This window comes from Macaca fascicularis, chromosome 2 (assembly GCF_037993035.2).
Source record: "Macaca fascicularis isolate 582-1 chromosome 2, T2T-MFA8v1.1".
NCBI classification, from domain to species: Eukaryota; Metazoa; Chordata; class Mammalia; order Primates; family Cercopithecidae; genus Macaca; species Macaca fascicularis.
Window position 1 is genome coordinate 96,314,064 of NC_088376.1, and position 25,325 is coordinate 96,339,388.

At 47.8% G+C, this 25,325-nt stretch overlaps 1 long non-coding RNA gene across 2 annotated transcripts in view; it reads left to right on the top strand.

Moving 5' to 3' along the window:
- Window positions 1-11,069: 11,069 nt before the first annotated feature.
- The window catches only part of LOC123571662 (uncharacterized), a 44,019-nt gene continuing 29,763 nt past the window's right edge, over window positions 11,070-25,325 (top strand). For both annotated transcript variants that reach the window (XR_006695863.2, XR_012430958.1), the window contains exon 1: window positions 11,070-11,222. This is a non-coding gene — a long non-coding RNA (uncharacterized lncRNA). The remainder of the gene's footprint in view (window positions 11,223-25,325) is intronic.

Genomic DNA, 25,325 nt, shown 5'->3' on the forward strand with positions numbered 1-25,325 from the left:
AGAAATCTAACAAATGTATGTAGCTGCAGATCCATCTTTCATATAAACAATGTGGAGTCAAATGAATCTGGGATTTTATGATCTGGCAGGGCAGGGGAAAGGGAAATCATAGCTTCCTTATAGAGTGTTAGGCATGCTGTGTGTGGTTAAGAAGTTATTGTCTTAGCCCACTGAAGCATCGAGTTCCAATTCTGCTGTTAACTAGCTGAGTTATTTAACTTTCACGAACCCCTGTTTCCCTTTTATAAAACACATGCTATCCGCCTCACAGGATTCAATCAGAACACGTGCATTACACAGCTCAGGGCCTGGCATGTATTCGCTGCAAAAGGCACTCTCCCTGAGGTGGGATTTGTGGGGCTGGTTTGGAATGAAGGCAGGGGAGAACCGCAGGGAGGAGAGTGGCCATGGGCTTCAGTTGCATTTGGCAACTGATATCCTGCTGAATACTTAGGGGAGAGGAGGGGCTGGACTGAGGATGCAGGGATGATAAAGATGGGGATAACAACTTGGACCAGAGCCCTGGCTCTTAATAGGAGGATCGTGAGGGCCAGATAGGGATAAAAAAGCAGCAATATTCAGCACGGGGTTAAGTGTGGGAGTGAGGCACCAGTTGTGATATGATGAAGGTTTGGCCCAGAAATGGTCCACTGACAGCGTTGTCCTCCTTGCTGAGGAACTTTGGTGGGAAGAAGGGTTGGAAAGGGAAGTTTTGATCCTTGGATTTAACCCGAGTTTGTTTCTGACGGTCACGACACTAGGGGAGGGATAGAGGCAGGTGAGTCACGGTAGGATGGCTCGGTGGGCGCCACCGAGCTGGAACCACAGGCACCAGGTGGGATTCCGAGCAGGCCTCAGTGCACGTGAGTGAACCAATGAGCAGGCGATGGGACCAGGCAGAGCACTGTCCTCTTTAGACAACAACCTTTGAAACACCTTTCCCATCCTAGCCTGTGTTCCAACCAAAGCTGGCCAGTCTCCAGGCCCTGCCTGAGCCCCAGGGAAGTGGTATGGTGACTCAGAAGGGCCAGCCCTGTGCAGTGTGTGAGGAACTTCATTTCAGACCTGTTGGAAGCCCTGATGTTCAGAGACCTCAAGAACATCATTCATTTTTCCCATCCATTCAATGCCCATTCAATGCCCATCCATTCAGTGCCCCATCCGTTCCCCTCAGGCAACTGCACATCGGTTAGACAACCTTTCCCTTTCTGGAAAACCAAACCAAAAACCCTACAACAGCAGCAAAATCCAAGCAGAGGCCCATTTTCCTGGGTTTAATATTTCAGGGTCTCAAAATGGTTACCCGTAGTATTTAAAATTTGATCTCTCACCCTGGGGTCAGTCAGGCCTTCTACATTGCAGAGGGTTTGACTCGACCACCGAGCTTTTCCAGCAGGGATGGTTCTGATACACCATTTTTTGAAGAGAAAACTCCTTCATGTGCAGTAATCTACTTTGCCAAGTTCTCCTTGTGAGACCACCTCTTAGGCATTCCCTAGTGACACTCTGCCCACTTTTAGTATACCAAATCCAGATTGTGCTAAGGTAGGTGATGAACACAGACCAGTTTGGAGCTATGGCATGGTGGTGCTGCTGGCAGCCATCAGTTCACGTTTGTCCATGTCACCAGAGCAGGGTCTGTGCAATGACTTAAGAACAATAGTTTTCAAATCTTGGCCATGGATATGTGAAATTGTCACAGGGCAGAGGGACAGATGGGAGTTCCAGGGACCTCCTGGGAGTGGGGAGGGCCGAGGCAGGCAGATCACCTGAGGTCAGGAGTTCAAGACCAGCCTGTCAACATGATGAAACCCCGTCTCTACTAAAAATACAAAAAGTTAGCCAGGCGTGGTGGCGGGTGCCTGTAATCCCAGCTACTTGGGAGGTCGAGCCAGGAGAATCGCTTGAACCCGGGAGGCAGAGTTTGCAGTGAGCTGAGATCATGCCATTGCACTCCAGACTGGGTGACAAGAGCGAGACTCTGTCTCAAAACAAACAAAGAAACAAACAAACCAGGAAAACTAGCAGATATGTTCCTTGCCAGTCACGACCCATGGTCATAAGATGTTTACGGCTCAGGAAACAGCTTCACAATGCCTGCAAAGACAAACTCCTATGACAGCAGAATGTCCTGATGTCCCCATATCACATAACAATGTATGCTTTTATGATGGTTATAGTCAGGCTTTGATGCACTAAAATGCCAAGGCTAGTTTTCTTTAAATCAGCAACACAATAAATGTCATGCTGTCAGCCCCCCACATGTAGACACAGCTTAGCTTTTACATGGATAAGAACCCTATATAAGAAAACCTTAGGCCAGGTGCGGTGGCTCACGCCTGTAATCCCAGCACTTTGGGAGGCCCAGACGAGTAGATCACTTGAGGTCAGTAGTTTGAGACCAGCCTGGCCAACACAGTGAAACCCCTTCTCTACTAAAAATACAAAAATTAGCCCGGCATGGTGGCACACGCCTGGAATCTCAGCTACTCCGGAGGCTGAGGCAGGAGAATCGCTTGAACTTGAGAGGCGGAGGTTGCAGTGAGCCATGACTGTGGCCATTGCCCTCCAGCCTGGGTGACAAGAGCGAAACTTCGTCAAAAAAACAAAACAAAACAAACAAAACAAACAAACAAAAAAACCTTAGAAGAGGCGTTCCTCCTCTTGCTTTCTGAAGACACTCTATGCTGAAACAGTAGCTTTCAATGAACGATCTCTTCTCACCGCACTCTGCGATTTGCCTTGAATTCCTTTATGTGCAAGATCCAATAACCCTCTCTTGCAGTCTGGATGAGGATCCCTTTTTTTGGCAACACTTCTGACACAACAAAAGTGGCAGAAAGGAGAGGTCTTATCATGTAATAAAATTAAGGCAAAGAAGGATTTCTCTGGGCATGCTGAAAGAGACACAGTTTTGCTTGTCAGATATTAGGTAGTCATAGATGATGTGTGACGAAAAAAGCCTGTGTGTACAGAACGCCTACATAGAGGATATTATGGAATGCTGGAAATACATTGTTAGGGATGACAAAAGGGGAGGACTTATTAGAGACTGTGGAATGACTGTGCTGCTCTGAGAATGGAGCTTACAACATTGTTTGACTTTGATACGTTTTCACGTACAAAGGGACCTGCCGGAATTATTTTTGCTCATCATAAAAGTAAATCGTCGTTAACAATTATGGTAATATACAAATATGTGAGAAAGAAAGAAAAATCCACCTGTTATTCCAACTCCTGGATAGCCAATCACTCTTGAAAAAAGATTACTGATGGCTGGGTGCGGTGGTTCACACCTGTAATCCTAGCACTTTGCAGGGCTGAGGCAGATGGATCACCTGAGGTCAGGAGTTCGATACCGGCCTGGCCATCATGGTGAAACCCCATCTCTACTAAAAATACAAAAATTAGCCAGGTGTGGTGGTCCGTGCCTGTAATCCCAGCTACTCAGGAAGCTGGGGCAGCAGAATCATTTGAACACTGGAGGCAGAAGTTGCAGTGAGCCAAGATCGCGCGATTGCACTCCAGCCTGGGGGACAGAGCAAGACTCCATCTTAAAAACAAAAAAAAAGGACAGGCGCGGTGGCTCACGCCTGTAATCCCAGCACTTTGGGAGGCCAAGGCGGGTGGATCACGAGGTCAGGAGATCGAGACCATCCTGGCTAACACAGTGAAACCCTGTCTCTACTAAAAATACAAAAAATTAGCCGGGCGTGGTGGCGGGCGCCTGTAGTCCCAGCTACTCAGGAGGCTGAGGCAGGAGAACGGCCTGAACCCAGGGGGCGGAGCTTGCAGTGAGCCCAGATGGCGCCACTGCACTCCAGCCTGGGCAACAGAGCGAGACTCCGTCTCAAAAAAAAAAAAAAAAAAAAAAAAATCACTCAGTATTTTTCTAAGTTTTAGTTAGTGAAAACTTCATTACTCAGCTTTGGCCCCACTCCCACTCCCACGCCAGTTTCTACCCCTACATTGCCTTCTGCAGTGCCTTGATCCTCACCTGGGAAGGGCTGTGATGTCCCAACACAGGGTATTCGTGCGATAGCTTCAGGAGCAGGAGTGCACTTCTTTCTGTACAAATAAGGAAAGCTATGGAGTACATTTAAGGGAAATCTGACCTTTTGCATTGAGAACAGCCAGGGAGGTACAAAAACAAAAAGTTTGAAAAAAATCTTCCCTAGCTTAGAGAATTGGGCAAATTTTCTGCAAATTGCCTAGAGCTCCCTCAGGGGAATCCATGCTTCTCAGCTGATGGGTGTTGAGCAGCAGAGATTGGCCAGGACTCCCGCCGTTCCTTGGGAGGAGTCATTCACAGTTTTTTCCTGTCCACCTGCCTTGGCTGGGCTGGCTCAGCCTCTTTTGCAGCCTCCGCTTTTGGAGTTCACCATGCTCCACTGAGGTGCCAGGCCTACTGTGGGGACAGAGACTCCTCACTCTCTCATTTGTGCAGTGGGACAAGCCGAGGGCACAGATAGAGGCAGCCGATGTCAGTGTAAGGGATGCTGCCTGACAGGCATCGAACTGGATACTTCTCCATGCAGGGGCAAAAAGGCTGCTGTCGAGGTCCTGGGAAGACATCTCCATCAAGTACATGTGCTTCCAGCCCAGCAGCTGGCGGGTCTCATGAGCCTGCCTGGCCAAGAGGCCTGTGAGACTGGAGCAGGTGGCCATGGCTGTGACCTTCCACACTCATGGTAAGAACACCCTGGAGATCACAGGCAAAGCTGGCTGGTGTTGCCTGTCTTCCTGGTGGCCCGGCAGCTTTTAACATGGTGGCCTGGGTCCCTGACCAGTCCCCACTCTGAGGGAAGGTGGGGAAGAAGGAGGGAAGCCAGGGGCATTCTCCCCAACACTAATATAAAAAAAGGAAAGGATTTGTCCTTTAGGAAGGAAAAAAAAGAAAGGAAAACAAACAAACAAGAATTTGTCCTTTAAAACCTGAACCTTTTGTGGTCTTTTCTGCCTTCTATAGGGTAGCAGTAGAGACGTATTCTTTTTTTTTTTTTTTTGAGACGGAGTTTCGCTCTTCTTGCCCAGGCTGGAGTGCAATGTTACCAATTTCTTGCATATAAGAAAAAAACCTTTTAAGAACAGGCATATCTAAGATCCAAGTTTAAGTTGTTTGCATTGTTGTGATATAGATCAGTGTTTTGTTTTTTTGTTTTTTTTTCTGAGACAGAGTCTCGCTCTGTCGCCAGGGCTGGAGTACAGTGGCCGGATCTCAGCTCACTGCAAGCTCCGCCTCCCGGGTTCACGCCATTCTCCTGCCTCAGCCTCCTGTGTAGCTGGGACTACAGGCGCCCGCCACCTCGCCCGGCTAGTTTTTTGTATTTTTTTAGTAGAGACGGGGTTTCACCGTGTTCGCCAGGATGGTCTCGATCTCCTGACCTCGTGATCCGCCCGTCTCGGCCTCCCAAAGTGCTGGGATTACAGGCTTGAGCCACCGCGCCCGGCCTCTTTTTCTTTGTATTATTTTTATTTTTGAAATAGAGATGGGAAGTCTCACTATGTTGCCCAGGCTGGTCTTGAATTCCTAGCCTCAAGTGATCCTCCCACCTCAGCCTCCTAAAAATGCTGGGATTCAGGCGTGAGCCACTGCACACATGGTCTAGACCAGTGCTTCTCAAGCATTCATGTGCATGTGAATCATCTGGGAGTCTTGTTGAAATGCAGATCAGAAATGTTGATCAGAAGGTCTGGGGCGAGGCCTGGGATGCTGCCTTGCTGACAAGCTGCCAGGTGATGCTGCTGCTGTTGGTGCAGGAACATATTACGAGTAACAAGGATGTGGGCAGCCTATCACCTGACATTTTTGGCAAAATCTGCCATACTACAAAGCTTCATATAAGTGTATTCACTCAACTAATATTTATTGAGCATCTTTTGTCAGGTAGTGTCTTTTTTCTTTTTTGAGATGGAGTTTCGCTCTTGTTTCCCAGGCTGGAGTGCAGTGGCACGATCTCAGCTCACCATAACCTCTGCCTCCTGGGTACAAGTGATTCTCCTGCCTCAGCCTCCCAAAGTAGCTGGGATTACAGGCAATGTGCCACCATGTCTGGCTAATTTTGTATTTTCAGTAGAGACGGGGTTTCTCTATGTTGGTCAGGCTGGTCTTGAACTCCCGACCTCGGGTGATCCACCCTCCTCAGCCTCCGAAAGTGCTGGGATTACAGGCGTGAGCCACCACGCCTGGCCTGTCAGGTACTGTCTTAAGCACTGGGGGTTCGGCGGTGAATTAAACCAACAAAAATCCCCGCTCATGTGGAGTTTATAGTCTAGTGGGGAAGATAGTTAATAAATATAATGAACAAGTCAGTTATATAGTGTGCAAGAAGAAGATAGTGCTATGGAAAAAATAGAGCAGGAGGAGAACTGGGAATTCCAGAGGGAGAAGATCTGATTGCAATTTTATTTTATTTGCATTTTGTTTGTTTTATTTTTTGTTTTTTTAAATTGTCTTTTTAATTGGGCTTGGAGGCTCACGCCTGTAATCCCAGCACTTTGGGAGGCCGAGATAGGCGGATCACTTGAGGTCAGGAGTTCGAGACCAGCCTGGCCAACATGGTGAAACCTCATCTTACTAGAAGTACAAAAATTAGCTGGGTATGGTGGTGCACACCTGTAATCCCAGCTACTTAAGAGGGTGAGGCAGGAGAATTGATTGAACCCAGGAGGTGGAGGTTGCAGTAAGCAGAGATCACAGCACTGAACTCCAGCCAAGGTGACAGGGTGAGACTCCGTCTCAAAACAAAACAAAACAAAACAAAGCAAACAAACAAACAAAATATATATATATAAAATTTATTTATTTATTTATTTATTTATTTATTTATTTATTTTTGTCTTTGTTTTTTTCTGGTTGAAATTTTAAAAGGGGTAGTCAGAGAATGCCCCAGTGAGGTGACATGGAACTAAAGCCATGGGGATATATAATACTTTTAAAAAATTCATGAACGTGACTAAGCTCCTTGTCAGGAGAAATGAAGGGAAGAGACCTGCCGTAATGGTGAGATTCATGTGAAATCAGTAGGTTGGTAAATATCACAGTAGGAGAAGATCCTGGATATTGGGGTGAGAACTGGACCTCTACAAAAATAGAGGATAAAGTCCTGATTCAATTATATTTAAATCTCAAAGGACATAGTGTTTCCTCTAACATTTAAATGGTATACTATGTAAAGATGAAATATGACCAGAGTGAGCATTAAAGCAATAGCTACTACCTGGTAGAATGAGGTCACATCCATTCATGGGTCAGTTATGCTTGCACGAGTTTGCTTACAAGATGCAACCCACCCAGGCATTTGCCAGTCTGGAAAAGGAGAAGAAGGGAGGGGTATCTACTCAGGACTAGGAAGGGACCCTATCCTAAAATCTCCACTTAGGAAGAATTGCAATTTAAGCACATATTTTGTGGTCAGAAATATGAGAGGCCAAAATGCCACATGAAGCATAAATTGGTTTCCCAGTTGGCAGACAAGGGAGGCTGGAGTGTGAAAATCTCACTGAATGCCACCTAAAGAAGCACTGGGCCAGCAAACACAAAGAAGCTCCTGGAAGCTCTGAGGCAAGGGGTGAATGTGAAAGAAGGGGAACAGCTGGGCGCTGTGGCTCACACCTGTAATCCCAGCACTTTGGGAGGGTGAGGCAGGTGGATCATGAGGTCAGGAGTTCAAGACCAACCTGGCCAACATGGTGAAACCCTGTCTCTACTAAAAATAAGAAAATTAGCTGGGCATGGTGGCATGCACCTGTAGTCCCAGCTACTCGGGAGGCTGAGGCAGAAGAATCGCTTGAACCTGGGAGGTGGACGTTGCAGTGAGCCGAGATCATATCACCGCATTCCAGCCTGGGCAACAGAGCAAGACTCAGTCTCAAAAAATAAATAAAATAAAATAAAATAAAATAAAATAAAGAAGGGGAATAAAGGAAAGGTGGTGGTGAGGGGAGATACCCAGTGGACCATCTTGGAAGGGGAGGCTCCAGATACTGGAGGACAAAAGATGCCTCATTCTCCCCCAGTAGCTCCAGCAGCTGGAACCAGCCCAGCCCATTTTTCCTCCCAGGGGAGTAGGGGCTCACCTGTGGAGAGGCCCAACACCCTTCCTTCTGATACCCGCCAACCCAGGTCTGAGGACGTCTAAACCAGATTTATAATACTTTCAGGATCCCACCACCCATCCCTTTGGCAAAAACATTACTGCACCTGCTGGCTGATGCTTGAAATTCCTTCAGTAGAAGTTTTTCTTCTCAAACTGGAAGATGAGAGTTTTAAAATGCTAATGACTAGTTAAGATATTAGGTCATCTGTTAAAGTATAATCTATCAGTCAACAAACGTGAATGATTATTGTCAGATCCCACTGCTTTTTTTTTTCTTTTTTTTTGAGACAGAGTCTGGCTCTGTCTCCTAGGCTGGAGTGTAGTGGCACGATCTTGGCTCACTGCTACCTCCGCCTCCCGGGTTCAAGCAATTCTCCTGCCTCTGCCTCCCGAGTAGGTGGGATTACAGGTGCATGCCACCACACCCAGCTAACTTTCGTATGTTTTAAGTAGAGATGGGGTTTTGCCATGTTGTCCAGGCTGGTCTCAAACTCCTGACCTCAGGTGATCCGCCTGCCTTAGCCTTCCAAAGTGCTGGGGCTCACAGGTGTGAGCCGCTGTGCCTGGCCCCCATTGCTTTTTTTTTTTTTTTTTTTTTTTTTTGGAGACCGAGTCTCACTCCATCACCGAGGCTGGAGTGCAGTGGCGTGATCTTGGCTCACTGCAACCTCTGCTTCTGGGGTTCAAGCAATTTTGCCTCAGCCTCCCGAGTAGCTGGGACTACAGGCGCCCGCCGCCATGCCTGGCTAACTTTGTGTATTTTAGTAGAGATGAAGTTTCACCGTCTTGCCCAGGCTGGGCAAACTCCTGAGCTCAGGCAGTCCACCCGTGTGGGCCTCCTAAAGTGCTAGGATTACAAGCATGAGCCACCGTGCACGTGGTGGATGGGTTTTTGATGAGAGGGAGGGTTAGAGAAAGGGATGGATAACTGAAGGGTAAGGAGGTAGGGGTATGGGGACATCACAGCCAGCAGGAACATGTACAGCGGCTGGGCTGTTTACCTTCAACAGCTCCACAGAGGAATAGTCGCTGTGCGGGGAGGAATTTCTGTCCTGAACATCTGTGTGCTCACCCAGCTTAGTGGGAACTCTGCCACTCAGACATATGATTCACATCAACTGTGTTTTTCATGAGTTTTTAGAGACTTTCTTTTTTTTTTTTTAAGCAAGGCTGACATCATTATGAAGGAACTTTTTTTTCTCATAGGTTCCAGCCAAGGTACCACTGGAAATGGCACCAGGGAAGACCTTCAAAAGAAGGGTTTTTTTTTTTTTTTTCCCCTCCTCTCCTCCACGAATAGGTGAATGAAGAGACTTCCTGACATGGCTGAAATAAAAAATTATAGCTCTTCATTTTTGACTGATTGTAGATGTAACAATTCTCCATTGGAAAAGTTTCAGAAAACAGAAAAGTATAAACTGAAGAAAATTTAATTACTTAATAAAATTAGAACTGCAATTCAGAATGAGCCTAATTTACCTTTGATTTTTTTCCCATCTTTTTATCCTGAACATTATGATGCCATGATTTATTTCAAAATTTCAGATGGTATTTTTAGTGAATCATGCTTTTTAATTATAAAAATGTTTCCTTGAAGTAAAAAATTTTGGTTAAAAAAATCAAACAACAAAACAAACTAGGAAAAATTCTTTGTGAAGAATATAGAGGTTTTTTTTGGAGTTCTTCTTTCTGTGTGTTTTGTTGAGTTTGCCTTGTGTTTATAGTTTTATATCTCTTTTCCTTGCTTGACTCTATTACTGCACACATAAGTTTTGCCATAGATTGTCAGAATTTTAAGAGAAACGATGCTAGGCCGGGCACAGTGGCTCAATCCTATAATCCCAGCACTTTGGGAGTCTGAGGAGGGTGGATCACTTGAGGTCAGGAGTTCAAGACCAGCCTGGCCAACATGACCCTGTCTCTACTGAAAATACAAAAATTAGTGGGGTGTGGTGGCAGGTGCCTATAATCCCAGCTACTTGGGAGGTTGAAGCAGGAGAATAGCTTGAAACCAGGAGGCAGAGGTTGCAGTGAGCTGAGATTGCACCACTGTGCTCTGGGGTGACAGGGTGAGACTCCTTCTCAGAAAAAAAAAAAAAAAGAGAGAAACAATGCCAGGTGGCTGCTCTCTTTGCACATCTGGATGAAGACCCAGAGGCTGAGGTGACGCTGAAACTCCCCAGCCTGAGCCCCATCCAGCTGATGGCAAAGCAGATACTTCGCGACTGTGCCTTGGTGAGAAGTGAGTTTGGACACCCCAAATGAACTGCAGTTGGGAGCAGCTCCCAGCTCCAGCTCCAGCTCCCTGTTCACTTTCCAAGAGGTGGCAACAGCCAGAAGGAGTCTGAGATGCGACTCCCAGGGAGGAGGGGTCGCCCCTGAGGATCAGTCCAAAGCTGCTGCAAGGCTGGACGCCCTCTGTCCACGTAGCTGTGGTTACCTTAATAGTTTGCAATGTGTGTATTCATTTTGGTTGCCAAGAGGACTCAGTTGAGTAGATGTGGGCTCTGTAGACTGACGTTTTGTGAGAAGAAGGGAGGTAGGGAAATGTGCTTTACTAGTGACTTGGTTCTTGACCACCATCACCTCAGTTTTGTGATGACTTCCCGGAAATATGGCCAGCCTTGAACTGACAGCAGTTTAGTAGAGTGGTATGAACTGAGAATGACACTTGTTAGCTGTGTGACTTTCGCAAGTCATTTGCCATGCCTGAGCCTCAGTTTGCTGCAACATGGCCTTAATGATGGTTACCTGCATGATCGTCACAAGGACCACAGAAAACGTATGTACATGCTTGGCGTATAGTTGGCACTGAATGCCGTCACTGTAATTGAATCTGACAATGGGTGTGAGAACCATTAGGGAGGGGAGAAATGCTCCCCATGCCTGTGAAAGGGTGAGGCCATTCTCGGGTGGAGGGGACACAGTGCTCCGGCTTCTATTATGTGATGCAACAATAATTATTACTGTGGGCATGACCACAGCCTTTCTATCTTTGGCATCCTGTCAAAGGGAATCTTCTGGAGCCAGCCTCTTCCCTCCTTTCCCACCTGAGAAAGGAAACATTCTTTCTTGCTGGGAATGAGGCTGTCAATCTACCTGATTAAGAGTGAGAGAAGAGAGGTGGGGTACAGGGGTGAGGGCTGTAGGGCTGGAGGGGGTGGGTAGGTGTGGAGGAGAAGTCTTCGGAGGCATGTGTGGGTGATGGGGAGTGGAATGAGAGCAAAGAGATTCTAACATTCTGGGCTGTGTTTATAGGTCTCCCTTAATATTTTTCAAGATATGGATTAAGTGGAATTTATCTTTCGTGGTAAAATATATACAACATAAAATTTACATTTTAAGGCTGGGTGCGGTGGCTCATGCCTGTAATCCCAGCACTTTGGGAGGCCGAGGCGGGTGGATCATGAGGTCAGGAGTTCAAGACTAGCATGGCCAAGATGGTGAAAATCCATCTCTACTAAAAATACAAAAATTAGCCAGGCGTGGTGGTGGGTGCCTGTAATCCCAGTTACTCGGGAGGCTGAGGCAGAGAATTGCTTGAACCTGGGAGGTGGAGGTTGCAGTGAGCCGAGATCCAAACAGAAATTCTGTACCCATTAAACAATAACTTCTCACCCTACCTCCTCCAGCCCCTGGTAACCTCTATAACCATGATTCTACTTTCTGTCTCTACACATTTGCTTATTCTCTATCCTATACATCTTATATAAGTAGAATCATACAGTATTTGTCATTTGTGTTGAATTTATTTCACTTAGCATAATATTTTCAAGGGTCATTCATGTAGTAGTATGCATCAGAATCTCATTTCTTTTTAAGGCTAAATAATCTCCCATTATATGTACAGTCATTCTTTGATGTCTATGAGGGATTGGTTCCAGGATCCTCGTAGATGTCAAAATCCAAGGATGTTCAAGTCTCTGATATAAAATGTTGCAGTATTTGCATATAACCTACACATATCCTCCATATACTTTAAATCTTCTCTAGATTACTTATAATACCGAATACATTGTAAAACTATGAAAATTATTATTTTGTATCACTATTTATTTATGGTTATATTGTTACTTTTTCATTTTATTTTTCTTCAAGTATATATACATTTTTTTTAGTTTAGTCTCATTCTGTCGCCAAGGCTGGTACAATGGTGCAATCTCGGCTCTGCCTCCCAGCTTCAAGCTGTGGGCTTCGAGCTATTCTCCCGTCTCAGTCTCTTGAGTAGCTGTTATTACAGGCATGTGCTACCACGCTGGGCTAATTTTTGTAGTTTTAGTAGAGAGAGGGTTTCACTATGTTAGCCAGGCTGGTCTTGTACTCCCGACCTCAACTCATCTGCCCACCACGGCCCCCCAAGGTGCTGGGATTACAGGTGTGAGCCACTGCACCCGGCTGTCTTCAAATATTTTTGATCTGTGGTTGCTTGCATCCCTGGGTGGGAAATCGTGGATATGGAGAGGGCTGACGGTATGGTCCACATTTTATTTCTCGATTCATCTGTCGAGGAACATTTGGGTTGTTTCTGCCTTTTGGCTATTGTGAATAATGCTGCTTTGAACATTAGTGTACAAGTATCTATTTGAGTCCCTGCTTTCGATTCTTTGGATAGATATCTAGAAGTGGAATTGCTGGATCATATGGTAATTCTGTGTTTAATTTTGGAATTTTTCTTTAAGTGCCTTTGGCTGTCAAACTGCATCTTTTGTTCCCATGATGGTTCTCAAATCCTTTCATTCTGTTATAGTTTCTCCCTCTCTTTATTTCATGCCTTTGATTTGTTGGCGAAACTGACTAATTTGTCTCTAGAGAATGATCTACTGCTTAGATATATTTGTTCCCTACTCACAGTGTCATTTAATTTGTTCCTTCATCCCCCATGTTTCCTGTAAACTGAAAGTTAAATATAGTCTTGATTGCATTCTGGTTCAAGTGTGTGACAGGAATAACCTATAGAGGTGCTCTGTGTTTTCCACTGGATCCTATCAGGAGCTACCAAAATATGCTTCTTTTTTTTTTTTTTTTTTTTTTTTGGTGGAGGGGCCAGGATCTCACTTTGTCTTCCAGGCTGGACTGCAGTGGCACGACTACAGCTCACTGCAGCCTCAACCTACCAGGCTCAAGTGATCCTTCCACCTCAGCCAAGTAGCTGGGACTACAGGTGCATGCCACCATGCCTGGCTATTTTTTAAATTTTCTGTAAAGATGGGTCTCACTATGTTGCCCAGGCTGGTCTTGAACTCTTGGACTCAAGTGATCCTCCTGCCTTGGCCTTCCAAACTGTGAGATTACAGGTGTGAGAAACCATGCCTGACAAAATGTACTTCTTAAACATAAACATAAATTTACTCTGAGAATGACCCGCCTGGGTATGTGGGGTAAAACCTCTTTATTCTGTGACATGAATTCTTAATTTCTTTATTTTTATTATTTGTTTGTTTATTTATTTTTAGAGACAGGGCCTTGTTTTGTCACCTAGGCTGGAGTACAGTGGTATGATCATGGCTCACTGCGGTCTTGACCTCCTGGGCTCAAGTGATCCTCCTGCCTCCTGCCTCAGCCTCCCAAAGTGCTGAGATTACAGGCATGAGCCTGTGATTGTTCAGTGGGATGATCTCAGCTCACCACAACATCTGCCTCCTGAGTTCAAGCGATTCTCCTGCCCCAGTTTGCTTTTTTAATTTCATTCATAATGCTCTGGGGTAGGTACTGTCACTCCCACTTTATAGGAGACTGAGGCTTAGAGAGATTAGATAAGGTGTGCAAAGACACACTGTTAGTAAGTGACTGAGCCAGGATTCAGAGGCAGGGACTTGTGGAACATGGATTTGAGGGGCCATTTCAGCTTTAAGGGAGGGGTCAGCTGTCCAGGGGTCCATAGACTCAGTGCCCAGCATCCAGGTCCCCTTGAGGAAGGATTCATGGGGCCTTGTCTAGTCCACAGCGCTCTCTAGCAAGTTGTAGCTGCTTCACTGTAGATTTTCGTGAGATCTGCAAGGTACAGATGATGTAGAGGAGTGGTTCTGGCCTGGGAGATTTTACAAGAGAATGATGCTCTGTTTCTAAACCAGAATCTCCAGGGATGGGGTCTGGGCAGCAACAGTTTTAAAAAGCTCCCTGGAGACTGTGATGCAGGTGGAGGATAGGAGGCAGGCAGGCCTTAGAGGCCTGGGCAGGGTTGTGACTGGCCCTTCCTTGGTGCAGAACTTTCCCTCAGAGCAACCAGCCAGGGAGGGTGCAGTGACTTTGCTATACCTTGCTTAAAAACTGTGGTCTGCTGGGCGCGGTGGCTCACGCCTGTAATCCCAGCACTGGGAGGCCAAGGTGGCCTCCCGTCACTTGAGGTCAGGAATTTGAGACCATCTTGGCCAACATGGTGAAACCCCATCTCTACTAAAAATACAAAAAATTAGCCGGATGTGCTGGCACATCCCTGTAGTCCTAGCTACTTGGGAGACTGAGGCAGGAGAATCACGCCACTGCACTCCAGCCTGGGCGACAGAGCAAGACTCCGTCTAAAAAAGAGAAAAAAAAAAAAAAGGAAAAAAAGTCGTGGTCATAATCTATTATTTGTGTCCATGAGAAGAAAGATTGTTCTGTGGTGGTACCAGCAGCCTCAGGAATCTCCCATGGAAGCCTCCTAAGCCCCACACACTTGTGGGTTCTGGGTAAGCTACTTGTCTGTGTCTGCAGTGTGCTGGGGCAATTGCTGTCAACCACCAGAAGGTAAGGCCAAAGCCTTTCCCCTTGCTGTGCTTCTGCAGGCTCCCTGGGGTCAGGGATGAGAGTGGAAATAGTGATGGGGGTTCGTTTAAATTAGAGCAGTGCCCTGGACTAATGGAGGGCCTTCTCAGTTGCTAGTTTCACCATCCTTTGCTCCGTCAGCCACTGTCTCCCAACCCCTGCCTGGGCCTCTGTCCCTGCTGTTTGCTGGTCATCTGTGACCACCAGTCTCTGGCCACCTCCTGCACCTCTGACAAACATCTGTCACCCTGGCCCTTGGTGCCTGCTGCTCATGTGGGGATGACAGCTCACCCTCATCCTTGGTCCTTGGGTTGTAGGGCAATGCTCGCTCTTTCGCCACTACCTAGAACTCTGTCACCTATCCCCAGACTCCTGGGACCCGCGGTCTTCCTAGTTCCGTTTAGCTTTTTAAGGGGGAAGTGGGTGTATGTGTTTCATAGCAGAATTGCTTGAGCTCCTAATGGTGGTCCTCTCCCACCTCCCACTGGGTTTTACTCTGCAGCCTTCTGCAGTGAGGCATGCCTCTTTCTCCTTCATCATCACCATCAAGACCATGTGTTGAGTATCCTGAACTGACAGCATTGTGATGGGAGCGTAACATACATGCGGTCCTCCGTAGGACCATAGGAGGATGGATCGTAGGAGATTGTTAGCATTGCCATCCCATCCCTATTTTTCAGATGAGGAAAACAAGGTAAGTAAAGTAGTATTCCAAGGGAATGTGGCTGAGTGGATTCCTCATGAGATAATTGCTCCCCACACCTCCTGCCCCTTTAACCTCAGATTTTTGCCTTCCAGGAGGGAGGGGAGTTTGGAGGATTCAGGAGCAGCCTCCCAGGGCACCTTGATTGTTCTGCTGTCCTTGACTGTCACTTCGAGGTGCTGAGTCTGGCCCACTTCCTCACGCGTGGTGATTTCTTTCTTGGGGTACAGTCACCGCACGTGTTACAGGCCTCCATTGGGCCTCTACCCACCACTGGAGCAGTATCGCTGCCTGTGCCTGTGTGAACCTCAAATATGATTAGGGTTCAAACTCTTTTCCACTGGGCACAAAACACATCTCTTAGTATCTCCAAGCATTTTATGACAACTTAATTGGCACAAGGGTGTCTACAGGGTGGTGTCACTTAACTCCATTGGCCACTGTGCGAGTGGGGGGGGGTGGGGGGTGGTAAGGTAAGAAGTCAAAATGTCAGTCATCATGGTCCTCCGAGTGCCAGGATTCTTGCTGAAAACTACTGTTGTTTTTCTTATAGTTTTTGCTGTACCAGACACTTAGCACTTGCATAATCAAAGTAAAATAAATCTGGGAATTTTTTTTTTTTTTTTTTTTTGAGATGGAGTTTTGCTCTTGTTGCCCAGGCTGGAGAGCAGTGGCATGATCTCGGCTTACCGCAACCTCCACCTCCCGGGTTCAAGCAATTCTCCTGCCTCAGCCTCCCGAGTAGCTGGGATTATAGGCATGTGCCACCACACCCGGCTAATTTTGTATTTTTAGTAGAGACGGGGTTTCTCCATGTTGGTCAGGCTGGTCTCAAACTCCCGACCTGAGGTGATCTGCCCGCCTCGGCCTCCCAGAGTGCTGGGATTACAGGCGTAAGTCATCGCACCTGGCTGGGAAAAAGTTTAAGAACGTACAAATAACAGAAGTCTGTTATTTGTGACCAAAAGAGCATGATAACCCCAATCATGCATAGCTGGGTGTGGTGGCGCATGCCTATAATCCCAGCTACTCGGGAGGCTGAGGTTGTGGTCAACTGAGATTGTGCCACTGCACTCCAGCCTGGGCGACAGAGTGAGAGTTCATCTGAAACAAACAAACAGACAAACAAACAAATAAAAAGAAGGGACTGTAGCAGATGAGCCAAGATAAATGGTATTATTATTCAGGTCTTATTCAGAAACAAGCGGTAGAAACCCAGATCCAATCAGCTTGGTCACAAATAACAGAAATCATTCTTAATAAGATTAACCAAAAAGGAAAATGTACTTGGAGGATGGAGGGGGTTCGAAGAACATGGGGCACTTGGCCTTCTGAGGCTGGAGCCAGGAGTCAGGAAGCTGTCTCTGAACAGGACTGAGGTCAATGGATTTGTTGACAGCTCCTCATGTTTTCCCCACCCTGCCCCACTCTGGGGATTCCTCTCCCAGTCCACGTGGCCCTGGGGACTGTCAATCACAGAGCTTCCACACACCCCCCGCCCCCACCACCACCTCCAGATTCTCACAGACATCAGGGGCGTTCTTTGGCCCACTTATTAACTCAGGGCTGAAGTGCACTCCAAGTGTCTGGGTCTTCCTTGGGACAGCCCCGTGGATAGGATGGGACAAGTTCTCATCTCCCTCCCCTGCATGGGACGAGTTCTCATCTCCCAGCTGGTGATAGAGTCTGGCCCTTCTAAAGGCTTTTATAATTACCATGGGGCAATAACTAAATCCAAGTAGGGTAAGGAAGTGGAGAGAGGAACAAGGCAATACCACGCCTACGTAGCAGCTGGTAAGCTCAAGTCATTCTTTTTTGCTCAAGCTGATTGGATCTGGGTTTCTACCGCTTGTTTCTGAATAAGACCTGAACAATAATACTATTTATCTTGGCTCATCTGCTACAGTCCCTTCTTTTTATTTGTTTGTTTGTTTGTTTGAGATGAACTCTCACTCTGTCGCCCAGGCTGGAGTGCAGTGGCGCAATCTCAGTTGACCACAACCTTTGCTTCCCGGTTCAAGCAATTCTCTTGTCTCAGTATCTTGAGTAGCTGGGATTACAGGCGTGCACCACCAAGCCTGGCTAATTTTTGTATTTTTAGTAGAGACCATGTTGGCAAGGCTGTTCTCGAACTCCTGACTTCAAGTGATCCACCTGCCTCAGCCTCCCAAAGTGCTGGGATTACAGGTGTGAGCCACTGTGCCTGGCCAGTCCCTTGTTTTTGAATGCGGGTCTTTGCTGTTTTTCCAAGTCCAGGATGGTGTGTCCACTGCTTGGCAGTTTATAGATACCCAGTCCCACCCATGCTCAGAGACTCGCTGGTTGTGTTTGAGCCCCAGATTCCCAGAGAGGGAATTTGCTTTGAGAATGGAATCACACGGGAAAATGATGGCTGCTGGGGCTCACCTTTGTGGAGGTGTGGAAGTGTAGGTTGGGAGGGATCACAGAGAGAGAGAGAGGACCGTTCTGAGCCAGACAGGCCCCCTGGAGGGATTTCTCAGGCGTCAAAATGTACTCATGCATAAGTACACTTCGCATATTTTTGTGTGGGCGGCCGTGATACAGTGCCATTGATTCCTTAGTTTCTCTTGCCCTGAAGATGTCAGGATCTGCCTTTTGCTCTGGGCCCCCTGCCTCCTGTCTCCTACTCTGGGCCTTTCTGCTGCTTCCCTGGGCTCCCCCTATCCACCCTTTGGTCTAATCAAGGCTCTGCTCCGGACTGACTTTGCATTCTGAGTTCTTATCATTTAGTCAGAGAGACCTGAGGTATGCAGAAAACCCCAATGGCGCGGAGCGGTGTGAGGAGCAGTGGGGCCTCTGGAGATGAGGGAGGGGGACGTGCTCCCAGCTAGGGGAATTAGGGCAGATCTCATAAAGGAAGTGGGTCTTGAGCTGAGCCTTGGAGGACCCCCACACTCAGACACTGCAAGTGAATGGAAGGACCCAGGGCCCTGAGGAGAGTGTGGATTCAGTGGGGCTGGAGGAGGAATATGGAGTGGGAGGATAAAGCTGGACAGGCAGGCCCAGGGCAGCTCGTGGAAGGCCCTGGATATCATACGTATCTGTGCCAGAATAACCAGGGGCCTCCCAAGCTCAGGAGTGAGAGGATGGCTGGGAGTTACCTGTCTCCGTGGGCTGATACCACACTTAGATATGGGAGAGCAGGTCTGTGCCCAGGGCTCGGTCTCAGAGGGCCCAGTACTTTGGAGTGCCTTCCTTGCAATGTTCTAAAACCTTCTTGGATGTCTGGGCTGGGCCAACAGTGCTAGCTGGGCTGGGTGCCCAGTGCCTGGACAGGGTCTGTATGGGTCATGGTTTCTAGAAGCCTGTTCCTCAAACATTTATCTGATGACAGAGGCCAGCCAGAGCTGCCCTCCTGGCAGACATGTGTCTGCCCAGGCTCTGTGTCTGTCCTTTGTGGTGTTCTCTGCCCCTCACTCAGGGTGTGAGGTCAACCTGATGCCCTGAGGAGCTCCGGCACGTGTGCCTACATTGTGGTCCTGGGGTCTGTGCGTGGACCCCACTTCCAGGAGGGAAGCCTGGTGATTGAATTGCTCCCGCTGGCATGCACAGTATTTCTTTTGTGGGATCATGTGAGTTTGGTCCACCTCAATTTGTGAGACGCAGGATGAGTTCAAGGTTCTGGGCTGCAGATGGTCCACGACCAACTCTTGGGTTCAACTGTGAGTGTGCCCAGCCATCAGCCCTCCCACCGCACTCCCACCACAGTGCTGCCTCAGGTCGACAGCACTCGAGTGTACCCGTGAGCCCTCCTCACCTTGCCAATGGCACTAAGGCGGCCAGCCCAACCCTTCTGTGGTCTCCACACCACATGTCAGGCAGTCCTCTGGGGGTGGCCCACTTATCTCCTCCGAGGACCCTCAGCAACAGCTCACAACACCAAGGGGCCTTCCCACGGATGTCCTGCATGCCTTGACAGTTATGTGAGCACGAAGGAGACTGTTCTCTCTGTCCATGGGCCCCGTGGCTGGTCCTTCCTGTTGGTGGTGTGTGGAAGGCTGTTGGGGGTCAGCAGAGAGAAAGATCACATTCTAGGGATTTGGCAATTATGGCCTGAAGAGTTCTAAAGCAGTCATGTTTGGGTGATGTGCTGTTCTATGTTTATGCTCTATAATTCCAAATGATAAATTTAATATAATCAGAACACAAAGAATTGCTCTTTTTTTTTTTTTTTTTTTTTGCATACTCTGGGTGAGACTTGCATTGGTAATCATTATCGAGGAATCACCATCACCACCTTTGAGAGAGCCACTGGAAGCCAGTCCTCAGGGGCTGCACTGCGGATGATGCAGTGTGGAATTATGATGTGACTAGCCTTAAATACACGGTGTTAGGGAATTGCAGAGGCAGAAAGGTCTATATTGTTTCAATATAAACAGGTTTTCTAAAGCAATGGCATTGTGGATAATTACAGTCTTGCTACCTGAGATTTATGAAGTTAGCCAGGAATGACAAATTTGATCATAACAAACGTGAAGAGATGGGGCCGGGCTCGGTGGCTCACACCTGTAATCCCAGCACTTTGGGAGGCCAAGGTGGTGGATCACCTGAGGTTGGGAGTTCGAGACAAGTCTGGCCAACATGGTGAAACCCTGTTTCCACTAAAAATACAAAAATTAGCCAGGCGTAGTGGTGCACGTCTGTAATCCCAGCTACTTGGGAGACTGAGGCACGAGAATCTCTTGAACCCAAAAGGCGGAGGTTGCAGTGAGCTGAGATCTCACCATTGCACTCCAGCCTGGGCAACAGAGCGAGACTCCATCTCAAAAAATAAATAAATAAAATAACAAATGTGAAGAGATGGTTCCTGGACTTAACAGGGAAAGATGGGTCCTGTACCTTCTGAGGCATCATCATGTTCATTGACTGGACAATAAACAAATACAAAGGGACCTCTTCGATCAATCTGTATCACTCATGTGGACCCATGACTTTTTGTAATACAGTATAAAATGAAATTGTTCATATTGACAGGAGCCCACAAATGTATTTGCCCAGAGCCTGCAAATCCTAGGAGTGCTTTTGCCCTGGGCACTACCGGAGAGATCATAGGCCGGAACCATAGGCCCCTACCCACCACCCCTGTGGCAATTCCATCCATCCTGGCCTTGAGAGAACGGTCACTGCCTGCCCTTGGGACCCAAGGCTCTATCCTGTGCCTGCATGCTGGCCTGGCCCATGCACCAGGTAGACATGGGGGACAAGAAGTGTGTCATGGCACAAGAGACCTGGCGTGGGGAAGGAAAAGTCACAAGTCAGGAGGAAGAGATTGGTGGGAAGAGACACATGGGTCAGTCTCTTTTGAGACCAGGTGAACAGCCCTAGCCAGGTGTCCAGGCTGTAAGCCAGGGCCTTGTCTTTGAGTCCCCCTATTCCTCACCCCCACAGTCAGTTAGTCACCATGTCCAGCCAGTTCTGCCTCATATGGAGCTTGCATTTGCCAAGGTTCTCCGGAGAAATAAGACCAATAGGAGGTACATATGTACTTCCTATTATTATTATTATTATTATTATTATTATTATTATTTGAGGTGGAGTCTTGCTCTGTCACCCATGCTGGAGTGCAGTGGTATGATCTTGGCTCACTGCAACCTCCACCTCCCAGGTTCAAGCGATTCTTCCGCCTCAGCCTCCTGAGTAGCTGGGACTACAGGTGCGCGCCACTGCGCCCGGCTAATTTTTGTATTTTTAGTAGAGATAGGGTTTCACCATATTGGCCAGGCTGGTCTCGAACTCCTGACCTCGTGATCCACCTGCCTCGGCCTCCCAAAGTGCTGGGATTACAAGTGTGAGACACTGTGCCTGGCCGTACAAGGCATATTATGTATTACAGGAACTGGCTCATGGTATTAGGGAGGTGGGAGGTCAAGAACTCCCACCATCTGCTCCCTGCAAGCTGGAGACCCAGGAAAGCTGGAGACCCAGGAAAGCTGGAGATGTAATTAGATCTGAGTTCAGCTATCTGGGAACCAAGAGTTCTGATGTCTGAGGGTGGGAGAAGATATCCCAGCTCAAGAGGAGAGAGGAAGAAAATGTATTCTTCTCCGACCTTTTTGTTCTGTTTGGGCCCTGAGGATGACGCCCACCCACATTAGTAAGGGTGGTCTTCTGTACTTAGTCTAATTCCAGTGCTAATCTCTTTTAGAAACACCCTCATAGGCACACCCAACAGCAGTGTTTTCCCAGCTATCTGGGCACCTCTTAGCCCAGTCAAGCTCAAGCATAACCTTCACCATCACAGAGCTATTCTGACTTCCACCTCCTCTTCCTCCTATTGCCCCTGCCTCAGTTGAAGCCTTTTGGTCTCTGTCCTGGACCACTGTAATCGGTTCCTCATCCCTCTTGCTCTGATGGTGCCTCCTCTCCCCATCTCTTCTAGACCTTTTTCTTTTTCCATTTGGTATCTATTTTTTATGACAGCTTTACATACATCTAGTTTTTTGTTTTGTTTTGTTTTTTGAGACAAGTTCTCACCCTGTTGCCCAGGCTGGAGTGCAATAGCACGATCTTGGCTCACTGCAACCTCCACCTCTCAGGTTCAAGTGATTCTCCTGCCTCAGCCTCCCTAGTAGCTGGGATTACAGGCATCCGCCACTGTGCCAGGCTAATTTTTGTGTTTTTAGTAGAGATGGGGTTTCACCATGTTGGCCAGGCTGGTCTCGAACTCCTGACCTCAGGTGATCCCCCTGCTTCGGTCTCCCAAAGTGCTTGGATTACAGTGTGAGCCACTGCGTCTGACCAGTTCTAGTTTAAAGAGTCAAGTAACTCAAGATGACTTTTTACCAAAAGCAGTAGCCTCTTCCCATCCTTCCTCTCCACCTCCCCCCACTCACCCCAATTTATTGCTTCCTAGAGGCAACCACTTTCCACTCACAGAGCTGATTGCTTTCCTGCTTACCTGAGTGTGTATGTGAGGATAAAGGGAGGGTGCTTCGTTGCAAGCTTTGCTGCACGATGGCCTGGGCTGGGCCAGGCTGCTTAATGGGGAGTGTGGATATCAGAGTCTTTAGGACTTTCTTCGTGGGCTAGTCAGGTTCCTGCAGGTGGCTCTTCCAGTCCCAGCAGGGGTTGGGGACCTGGCTGCCAGTGTTGGGGACTAGACAGGGAAGAGGCTGGGGACAGGGCATATTTCCGTCTTCGACTTGTAACTCCTGTTTAATCTCATTTTTGGTGTGGTGGCCCTGCCCTCACTCTGCTTGATGTTCGAATTCAGACACCCTCAATTTTACTGTTTTAGAAGAAAAACACCCAAGTCTGTGAAAGGAGCGGGAGAAGATGAGGTAGCAGGAGGAGCCAATCCCCAGTCCTCCTGTTTTTGGCTGCATCTTTACCAGCTTCCTCTTCCCTGCTTTCAGAGGACCTGGTGCCACCAATACCTGAACCATTTGTGGGTCTGGGGTCTAAATAGAATTGGCTGTTTACTTCCCTCATGGTTCAGGATTGAGCTTTCTTGGTTCTGCTACCTTGGTTGCCATTTTTCTAGCTACTTTCCAGTTTCAAAATGTTGCTATTGACGCCTCTTCTGTTCTCCTTTTCCTTCTGAATTTTTTTTATCTTAAAAAAAAAAGAATTTTGGAAAAGAGGATAAATGTACGTGCCCAGTCCACCATTGTTAAGCTACTGGAGAGACCCTTCTAGCATTTAAATCTGATTATGTCTTCCTCCTGTTCAAAGTACTTCCATGGTGCCCCATTGGCAGTAGGTTAAAATATAGAAACCTTGTGAATGGTGTTTTTGGGCTATGCCCCAAATCAGTGCTCACTCCCCTCATGGACTAGACTGTACTTGACTCTACTAATTTTAATGAAACAGAAATTTCAGGACACCTAGAAACAGACAGACTCAAAAGTTTACTTTTTTCCCCTCTGAAATGGCAATGCTGGAACAATGCTGAGCTATCACCTCGCATGGCCTTCCATTTTTTCCTGCTGGAAACTGTCATTGCTGAGCAGTTAGGAACCCTGATATGACTGGGTTTGGTTTGGGGTTAAAGCTCAATGCCGGTGTGGCGTGTGTGTGTGTGTGTGTGTGGCATGTGTGTTTGTGTGGTGTGTGCGTGTGGCGTGTGTGTGTGTGTGTTTGTGTGGTGTGTGTGTGTGGCGTGTGTGTGTGTGTGGTGTGTGTGTGTGGCGTGTGTGTGTGTGTGGTGTGTGTGTGGCCTGTGTGTGTATGTGTATGTGGCATGTGTGTGTGTGTAGTGTGTGTGTGGCGTGTGTGTGTGTATGTGTGTGGTGTGTGTGTGGCATAAGTGTGTGGCCTGTCTGTGTATGTGTATGTGGCGTGTGTGTGTGTAGTGTGTATGTGGCGTGTGTGTGTGCATGGCGTGTGTGTGTGCGTGGTGTGTGTGTGGCGTGTGTGTGTGTGGCATGAGTGTGTGGCCTGTCTGTGTATGTGTATGTGGCGTGTGTGTGTGTAGTGTGTGTGTGGTGTGTGTGTGCGTGGCGTGTGTGTGTGCGTGGTGTGTGTGTGGCGTGTGTGTGTGGCATGTGTGTGTGGCGTGTGTGTGGCGTGTGTGTGTGGCATGTGTGTGTGGCATGTGTGTGTGGCATGTGTGTGTGGTGTGTGTGTGGCACGTGTGTGTGGCGTGTGTGTGTGGCATGTGTGTGTGGCATGTGTGTGGCATGTGTGTGTGGCATGTGTGTGTGGCGTGTGTGTGGCGTGTGTGTGTATGTGTGTGTGTGTGTGTGTGTGTATGTGTGTGTGTGGTGTGTGTGTGTGTGGCGTGTGTGGCCTGTGTGTATGTGTATGTGGCGTGTGTGTGTGTGGCGTGTGTGTGTGTGGTATGTGTGTGGCGTGTGCGTGTGTGTGGTGTGTGTGTGGCGCGTGTGTGTGGCGTGTGTGTGTGTGGCGCGTGTGTGTGTGTGTCTTCACACCTGCAGCTTGAGCCTCTGCAGGGAATTTCCAGTTTATGTTGCCAGTAACTAGAAGGCAGACTCTTTTTTGTATTCTTTCCGGGGCATAAATTGCAGCTGGTGATGAAATGTATTCAATCTCTCTCACTACTAAATCACATTGGACCACACAAATGCTTGGCCTAGGTAATTCTATTAGACCTAAACCAAAGGGTCAGGCTTTCCCCTAGATGATCATGAAGATGCAAAACCATGGGATGAGCTGGCAGGGTCACCCAAAAGCGGGGGCACTGCCATCTATATTCTCTCCCCTCTTAGTGATAACATGAAGGAATTGTCCCGAACAAGTGCATTTCCCTTTGGTAGGCCTTGCTCAAAACATATTGATCAGCTTACTCTATTACCACATCAAAGGAAAATGCCGTCATGGGTGACTCCGGCAGAGCATTTGGGTCCATGGTGATTTTGCTAAGAATCTCTGATGAAAGGCAATGAAGGCTCTTAATTGCATATTTCCTGTGCACTCATCCCTCTTCACCAAAACAAATGACATTAGCCTCTTTTTTTTTTTTATTTTGAGATGGAGTCTCTCTCTGTCACCCAGGCTGGAGTGCAGTGGCACGATCTCGGCTCACTGCAACCTTCACCTCCTGGGTTCAAGCAATTCTCCTGTCTCCCAGCCTCCCGAGTAGCTGGGACTACAGGCACCTGCCACCATGCCCAGCTAATTTTTGTGTTTTTAGAAGAGATGGGGTTTTACCATATTGGTCAGGCTAGTCTCGAGCTCCTGACCTCAGGAGATCTGCCTGCCTCGGCCTCCCAAAGTGCTGGGGTTATAGGCATGAGCCACTGCACCTGGCCTAGCTTTCTATTTCAACTGCACAGAACCACCCATACGTGTCAGCA